Below are 9,636 nucleotides of genomic sequence, written 5' to 3'. Positions count from 1 at the left end.
ATGTTGAGAATCCAGCGTTTTGTAGCTCTAATCACCACCATTCCGTTCGGCTCTTATCTTCTTTCTGCCTCCTCCTCCACCATAGTCTCAGCCTTGGGTCTGAGGAGGTTGACACAGATGAGCCATCTATGGCTGACCTCTCATAATTACATATTCTCAGCACTTTTGACTCATTATGAATCTCTGTATTACCACTATCCTTTAAAAAGAGAAATTTGTCTAACCAAAGTCTAGTGCAGTACAAATCTATAGATATTAACATAAATATTTAGAAGGCAATTTGATAACATGACCTTTTAGCAATACAGTAACAGTAGGTTTCCCTCTATAGTCTATGACCTTCCAATCATAGATTTTTGTCTAGGTTTACAATATAAAATATGAAATCATTGCCAGGGAATCTGTCTCGAATTCAAGTAGAAAGTGAGTGGTTAACTCCATAATGTCATACCACTGTTGTACTGCTGGGCATGTCTTGCCTGGCGGGTCTGTATTGTAGTGTGCAGAGTCCAGGGCTGGGCATGTCTTGCCTGGTGGGTCTGTACTGTAGCGTGCAGAGTCCAGGGCTGGGCATGTCTTGCCTGGCGGGCCTGGTGGGTCTGTATTGTAGCGTGTGGAGTCCAGGGCTGTTGGTGATTTCCTCCCTTAGCCACCTTCCAGCGTTATGAAAGCTATTCATCAGGTAGGAGTTCCTGGTCACTTTGATATTGATTTCTGGAAAATTATTGATATTCAGAGGGTGTAATGTGGGCTTCTTAATATTTAAAGTATTTTTCCCATGAGAAAACTAAACTGCTTTTAGTTTTCTACTTAGTGAACGTTGAGTGAAATCTTCTGGAATGTTTTGAGCAATGACATTTTAGAACTGATTCTTTTAGAGTGTTTTAAAGTATGCTGTATGTTCAATGTCAAGAAGAAAGATAAATAACAGAAAATGAAAGAGAACGCTGCTTCTGCTTTTTTGTTTATTTAAAGACTGAGTAATGGGTAGGGAGGGAGATGGCTCAGTGCTTACTGTGCAAGAGTGAGGACCTGACTTTTAATCTCTAGAACCCACATAAAGCCAGGCACAGTAGTGTGTCTATAATTGCAGTATTCCTATGGTAAAATGAGAGGCAGAGAAAAGAGGATCAGTGGCCACTTGCTGCCCAGATAGCCTGGTGTATGACTGACGGACAACAGAGAGACCCTGTCTTAGAAAAGCTAAATGGTGAGGATAGACACCCACATTTGTCTTCTGACTTCCATATGTATCCCTGCATTCAGATACATGTGTGCACACACACACATGCTCACACATGCATGCTATACATATACGTATCATCCATACACATCCATACACACACATGCATGCTTGCACACGTGTACATATGCACACACATATGATATATATATATATATATAACATATACGTATCATCCATACACATCCATACACACACATGCATGCTTGCACACGTGTACATATGCACACACATATGATATATATATATATATATATATATATATATATATATATATATATACATACATACATATACACATACATGTTACACACATCATATACACACAAATAAAAAAATTAAACTGGTAATATTTAATTGCACAGATGCACCAAGAAAATCTTTATTTACTCCTCTGTGGTTGTTTGAATGCGGTGGCTTCTGGGTCTCCTCCTAGAGTGAGGATGGATTGTCATTGTGTGATTAGCACATGCATTTAATTTCCTTTAGATACGTGGCCAAACTCGTTTGACATTGTTTGAGAAGCTTCTATATAGTTTTCCATAATGGCGGGAGTTGTATCCATGTAACCAACAAGATACAAATGAACCTATGTCTACATCCTAACCAACACTGGTCTCTTTTGAGACTTTGATAATAGCTATTCTAACAGGTAAGAGGTCCTGCTGTGATAATTTACATTTTCTTAGTGATACTTAAAGAGTGTAGCACCTTTTTTATATAACTGTCAGCTATTTGTCTTAATTTTTAATTATCTCTGGAGATTGTAGTATAATTACACCATTTCCCCTTTCACTTGCTTCCCTTTAACTGCCTCCCATTTATGCTCCTTACTCTTTTTAAGTTTATGGTCTCATTTCCTCTTTTTACAATGTGTGTGTGTGCATGTATGTGGGGTGTGTGTGTGTGTGTATGGTGTGTGCATGCATGTGATGTGTGAGAGAGAGAGGAGAGGGAGGGGAGAAGGAGGGGGAGGGAGAGACCTTGAAAGACTGCAATGTTACCTGTGTTACTTGTATTCATATGTTTTCAGGGCTGACCATTGTGTATTGTATATAACTGAGCTCTTATCTTCCCAGGGGAAGACTATTTCTCCCATTCCCAGCATTTCTTCTTTACCCATAGTTCTCTGCCTAGAGCTGAAGTTTGTAAGCTTTCCCCCTTCCACATCAGTGGATATGTTCAGGTCATGTTTAGGCAGTCATGCTGGTGAGACTTTATGTATCTACCTTCTCTGACATTTCCACAGGACACAATCTCACAGGGACCTTCCTATTCTGGCTCTCACACTCTTTGTAGCTTCTCTTCTGCAATGATTCCTGAGCCCTGGGTGCAAGAGTTGTGTTATAGATGTAGATTGGGTTTCATAGCTCTTCATTGGATTGGCTGTGATTTTCTGTAATGGTCTCTGTCTGTTGCAAATAGAAGTTTTCTTGACGAAGGAAATAAGATAGATTATCTGTGAGTACAAGGATAAATATTTAGAATATAGTTAAGATTATGCTGGTTTTAAAAAGTAGTGGTTGTAGGTTCTCCTCCAAGATCCATGACCTCCTTAGCGTTGAGTAGTTGTCTAGGTTTTCAATACTAGGCTAGCTCTCCCTGTTATTGACTAGGCCTTAAGTACAATTAGAAAACTGTTGGTTGCCAGCAAGCTGTGTATACCCTTGGTGTTATTGTGACATGCTAGCCATTTTTTTTTTAAATAACCACCATAGCTGGGTAGGACTATTGGTTATTTCCTTTCTTTGGATACTTGCATAGAGCCTTCTGGATATCATGACAGCTAGTCCTCTGGCTTCTGGGTCTGAAGTGTAGGATGCCTTCAGTGACAGGGACTTAGCTTCCACCTCTTGGGGGTGGAGGGACAGTAATAGCCTATAACCTTTTGAAAGTGTTTTGAACAACCCTGACCAAGAATTCAAAAATGGGGTTCCTATGCCTGGTGTTGGGCGTTTTGTTACATAGTCTTGGGAGAAACATTTCCCAGATGGGAAAATATCATTTAAACCATATATTTATATGTATACACAGACTTACCTTTATTATAGGTATTTTTAATTAGATGGATAGTAATATAATTTTTTGTGATTTTTTTCAGGCATACTTACTATTATCTTTCCTTCCCCCTTTTCTGTATTTCTCTCCCCCTCCCTAATCAAAGCCCTCCCATTTACATCCCCACTGTGGTTCCTTCTAACCCCCATGACACACAAAGGTCTCTTCTTAGGTTTTTTGTTTCTGTAGTCATTCTAGTTACATACTTGCACCTGAAGATTTGGAGCTAAGAACCTCAGATGAGAGAAAACATCAACATTTGTCTTTCTGGGTCTAGGCTACCTTACTCAATATAGTCTTTTGTAACCCTACCCATCTGCCTGAAAATTTCATGATTTCCTTTTTCTTTGCAGCTGGATAGTAATGTGTAGTGTATATGTGTCACTTTTAATTATCCATTTGTCAGTTGAAGGACATTTAGGTCCTTCATCTCCTGCCTACTGTTAACAGAACAGCAGTAAATGGACATGTTGAGGAATGGCATAACTGGGTCATATGGTAAATTTACTTTTCGTGGTTTGATTGCCAGAGAGGCTGAACCTGTCTGCAATCCTATCAGTAGTGAGTGAGGGTTCCCTCTTCCCCACATCTTCCAGCCTTTTCTATTTCTTGTTCTGTTGATCTTTGCCATTCTGACTGAGGTGGGATGAAATCTCAAAGCTGTTCTGGTTTGCACGTCCCTAGTTGCTAGGGATGTGAACATTTTAAAAATATTTCTTAGCCAATTTTTTTCTTCTTTTGAGAAGTTTCTGTTCATGACGCAGGCTCAGTTTTTGAATGGATCTTGTCTTTTGTTGTTGAGTTTTATTTTGGCTATCTGGGATTTTATGTGGTTCCATATGAATTTTTGGATAGTTTTTCTTTTTGTATGATGAATAAGTTTAGGGATTGTGACTGGGATTGCATTTTGGTTCTGTTTTGTTTGTTTGGGTTTTTTTTTTTTTTGTGTGTGTGTGTGAAATTTTTCTATATTCTGGATAATAATCCTTTGTTAGATGTGCAGTTGACAAAGATTCCCTCCCATTCTGTGGGTTTCCTCTTTACTCGATTTTTTTTGGGGGGGGGTTGTTTGTTTTGTTTTAAGAGAAAGCTTCCTGGTACTTTCTTTTCTTTTTCTTTTCAAGACAGACTTTTTGTTTTGGTTTGGTTTGATTTAGTTTTGGTAGCCTTGGCTGTCCTAGAACTAGTTTTATAGACCAGGCTGGCCTAAAACTCACAGAGATCTCCCTGTTTCTACCTTCCCAATGCTGGGATTAAAGACGTGCGCTACCACCAGGCAGCTCCTTAGTTTTATTAAGTTCCACTTTTCAATTGTTGGCCTTAATTCTTGGGCAAACAGAGTCCCATTTTTAAAGTCCTTTCCTACACCTGTATAATGTGGGGTGCTACATCTGTTTTATTATAGCAGTTTGAATGTTTTGAGTTTCACATTTAAGTCTTTGATTGATTTGAAGTTAGTGTTTGTGTGATAAAATGGATTGGTTCTAATTTCATTCCTTTGCTTGTAGGATCTAGTTTTCCCAACACTATTCCTGAAGATGCTTTCTCTTCTCTAGTGAATATTCTTGTTCTCTTTATCAAATATCAGGGGGCTTTGTCTTAGTCAGGGTTTCAATTCCTACATAACCATCATGACCAGGAAGCAAGTTGGGGAGGAAAGGGTTTATTCCGCTTAAGCTTCCATGTTGCTGTTCATCACCAAAGGACTGGAATTCAAGCAGGTCAGGAAGCAGGAGCTGAAGCAGAGGCTATGGAGGGATGTTACTTACTGGCTTGCCTCCCCTGATTTGCTCAGTCTGCTCTTTTATAAAACCCAAGACTACCAGCCCAGGGATGGTCCCACCCCCAAGGGGCCTTTCCCCCTTGATCAATAATTGAGAAAATGCCTTAAGTTGGATCTCATGGAGGCATTTCCCCAACTGAAGCTCCTTTCTCTGTGATAACTCCAGCTTGTGTCAAGTTGACACACAAAACCAGCCAGTACAGGGCTATAGTTACAAGTACTCATGCTTGGGCTTTATCTTATTCCATTGGTCTACATGCCTGCTGTTGTGCAGGTACTATACTGTTATGTCTACTTTGGCTCTGTAATATATATTAAGACCTGAAATGATAACACTTCCAGCATTTATTATTCTGACTGGGATTATTTTGGCTATCTTGGATTTTATGTGGTTCCATATGAATTTTAGAATAGTTTTTCTTTTTGTATGATGAAATAAGTTTGGGGATTGTGACTAGGATTGCACTGAGTCTGAAATAGCTTTTAGGAAAATGGTCATTTTCCAATATTAATCCCAGCGGTCCATAAGCATGGGGTCTATTTCCCTTTTCTAGTGTCTTTATCTCTTTCTTTGAGGCTTAAATTATAGTTACTCTACTTCCTTAGTTAGATCTATTGTTTTCTTCGAGGCTACAGTGACTGATCATGTGCCTATGAGCTTGTTCCATACATGCTTGTTGGTGGTGTATAAAAACCTATTGATTTGTGCAGGTTGATTCTTCATCCTGCCATACTGATGAATTTATTATTGCTAGAACTTTTCTGGAAGAATTTTTTGGGATCTCTAATGTATAATCTCATATCATCTGAAAATAGGAATAGTTTGGCTTCTTCTTTTCCTATTTTCATCCCTTTAATTTCCTGCTCTTGTGTTTATTGCTCCAGCTAGTACTTCTAGCACAATATTGGAAAGGCATGGGAGTTTAGACATCCCTGTCTTGTTCCTGAGCTCAGCGGGATTGCCTCTTGTTTTTCCTTATTTAGGATAATGTTGGCTGTGGATTTCTCATCTATGGCTTCTGTTACATTGAGGTATGTTACCACTAGTTCTGCATTCTCTGAGATTTTTTTTTTAAATCATACAAGCATATTGGACTTTGTCAAATGCTTTTTCTGAATATCTTGAGATGATTGTGTGATTTTTTTTATGTCTATTTATGTGGTTTACTACATTGTTGTAATATTGACTTAGTTAGGTATGTTAAACTATTCCTGCAGTTCAGGAATAAAACCTACCTGGTCATGGTGAATAATCTTTTGGATGTATTCTTCATTCAAGTATTCCACTGAACATTTTTGAGTGTTTGTTCATTAGGGATCTTGACCTATAGTTTGTTGTTGTTGTTGTTGTGTTTTACCTGGTTCTGATTTTGGAGTGAGACTGGCTTTTGAGAGGGTTTTGGTAGAGTTTGTGTTTCTTTTTTCAAATTCCTGAGTTACATCACTTTATCATTTGTTTATATTCTCTCTCCTTTCTGGGTTTTGAGATTAGAGCAATGCTGCTTTTATGGAAGGGATTGGATTTAGTCTGTCCTTGTTTTTCCAGACGTTTGAGGTGCATTGTTAAATCATTTGTTTGTATTCTTTCTGATTTTTCAAAGTGTAAGCACTTAGAGCGAAACGTTTTCCTTGTAGGATTGCTTTTAATGTGTCTCAGAGATTTTGTTGTGTTGTGTCTTAATTTTTATTTAAGTTCAAGAAAATTTTTATTCTGTTCTTGGTTTTTTTCCCTTAGTCTAGTCACCACTCAGTGATAAACTCTCTGTGAGTTTATGCCCTTAGTAGAGTCTCATTTGCTGTCAATTTGGAGCTTTATTGCATACTAACCAGATAGCACATGTGAGATACAGACAGAAGGTGCTATTCAGAAAAAGCTATCACCTGCAGGGCTTTAGAGATAGTATAGGACGTATGATGTGTAGAGTGCAGTCAGAACCATGGTCTTTCTGGCTTAAGCATGATCTATTTTACTCCGTAACAACCTCACCTGTTCTACACAATGCTGTGTGTGTGTGTGTGTGTGTGTGTGTTTTACCTGAATCCATTTAATGAATCTTTCAAGGATCATGGAACTGAGCAGAGTTGATCATGGGATGCTGGTCTAACAGAATTAATAAATAAATCAATAAAAGTAAGAACGGTGAAGAACCTTATAAGACCAAAATAATGTTAATATTGTAAATTATATGTGATCTAAGTGTATATGTGTGCCATCTTAGATTTCTTTTATATTTTTATTTCCAGCTTTGGGTATAAGAACAAGTTGACTTCCAGGTTATCAAATTTTATCCTTTATTCTGTTTTTATGTCCAGCCACAGGTTTTTAATAAAAAGAAAGTCATTAGGTAGGGACTATTCATATTCTCTTTTCATATAATATGACTGCCCTGATTCCTGAGAATTGATTTTTTTCCAGCATCAAATGGAGAGAAAATGTACTGATGCGTGAAGTTGTTATTTTCCTGAAATTAATCTATTTCACACTCAGGTGTGATAACATGGGTGGGAGGAAGGCTGCACAGACTGGCTTTCTTTTTCCTCTAATGAAAACAGAATGGGGTAGAAAGGAATTGGGATTAGCAATGTAAAATTATTTAAAAAAAAAAAACCCAAGCAATACTGTAGCAAGTGAAAGTTAGGAAATATGTGATGAGAACTCTTGTTTTTTTTTTCAGCTCCAGTTATAAACTAAGGAGTTAAATAGCATAGACCATTAGGAGACCTTTTGCTGGGAAGCATAGACTCCACCACACTTGGGCCCCTCTACTATGAGACCCTTTCTCTTAACTTGCAAAATTGCCTTTCTACTTGACCAAGTTGTAAACAGATCCATTTTCCTTTATCAACTGACTTCATAATTTCTTTTAAGATGTTGGCTTATGAACTTAAATGTCCTAGTTCACACAAGTGTGAAGCCAGGAGTTTATAGGAGAAGAAAGGGTATTAGCTACAACTTTTGTGAAAGTACTTAGTGGCTGTTCAAATCAACAGCACGCATCTGTGTTGTGGCTCTGTGAGACAGGTAGAAACGCCCAGACATCACTGTGAAACCTTCCCAGAGGAGCCAAGAGCTATTTTCATTGTTTCTGTGACAAGTCTGCACTTTTCATCTTACCATATGCAATTTTTATGCTTTTCTGATATCTCTTAGTGTAATTTCCCATGTCCTAATGATATATTCCATTGTGCTGAAACACATTCTCTTGGCTTTGAAATGGACAGTCACAAAGAATTAACATATAGTAGCAGTTGCAAGTGAAAAATCTCTATTTGGAAAATCCAGCATGACAGTAACATTATTCGTGAGCCTTTCAAATAAGTCTTTAAATCCAATTTCATCTCCTTAGGGGCAGCCACAAGCACATCTCCTCATTGATACTGATTTAGAGTCTTTGCATAAGAAATAGGTGGCTGGGGAGTCTCAAAGTCACTATTAAAAATTTCCACTTCCTAACTTGAATTTCTGCAAACATTATTTTGTTTTTCTAGAGGACAACTAAACACCAGGGAGATTATCTGATGTGTTGGAATAGTGGCTCCTGTCTGAACATCGCACACCAGGCCAAAGCAGTTCCACATGTAAGAGGTTTTACTGGGGACAAAGAGGGAGGAGAGAGAAAGACAAAGGGGAAAAGAAAAAAAAAGGGCAAAAGTGGAGAAAGGTCTGTCTTTTGTAATCTGTTCACAGGTGAGTGTGGGAAGTGGGGTCTGGGAAGGTATGTGGTCACCATAGCAACAGGTAACACCTATGTGTGAGGTCCTGAGTTTGGAGCAGATCTACAAAACTGGTCTTTTGATGCCAACAGTATTGTTTAAATATTTTCTTTCATCCAACATTATAATTTTATATGGTAAACATTTGGTTTCGTTTTAATGAAAAAAAAAAAGATTATATTTACATAAGTTAAGTGTTATGGTTTGAACATGAAATGCGCCCTCCTTGGAAGTGTGGTTGAGCCCTTGGTCCCCAACTAGTGGTGATGCTGAGGATGTTGGGGAAGTTTTAGATGGAGATTTAGTGGAGGAAATGGGTTATTGGGAAAAGTCTTTGATCCGTGTAACCAGACCCTAAATCCTGTCCTATCTCTATTTCCTGCTCCCGGTGAGACTGCATTGAACAACAGGTAATTAGGGCATAGTCATGGAGATGAAGGAGAGAATCAGAAATCTGATCTGCTTTTACCACCGAGAAAGGCAGAGACTTTAGACACCACCAATAAGGCCAACTAGTCCACAAAGACAATGTATGATTTTCAAAAGGTATCTTGTCTAAAGCAATGACCAAAGTGACCACTTAGGACTAGCTAATGTGTTCCCAGAGACACTTAGTCATGGATGTCAAGGGCGGCAATTAGACTGAGCTTATTTAAGCTAACATAATGTATACACTTACGTGCCAACATGCTCCCCTCTCTCAGTAATGACTTTCACAAATCCACCTCGTGATTTTGTTTACTGGTGTCTTAGTTAGGGTTTTACTGCTGTGAACAGACACCATGACCAAGGCAAGTCTTATAAAAAACAACATTTAATTGGGGCTGGCTTACAGGTT

This window comes from Mus caroli, chromosome 3, assembly GCF_900094665.2.
Source record: "Mus caroli chromosome 3, CAROLI_EIJ_v1.1, whole genome shotgun sequence".
Taxonomy (NCBI): Eukaryota; Metazoa; Chordata; class Mammalia; order Rodentia; family Muridae; genus Mus; species Mus caroli.
The sequence above is the reverse complement of the archived record's forward strand: the minus strand, read 5'-3'. Positions refer to the sequence as shown.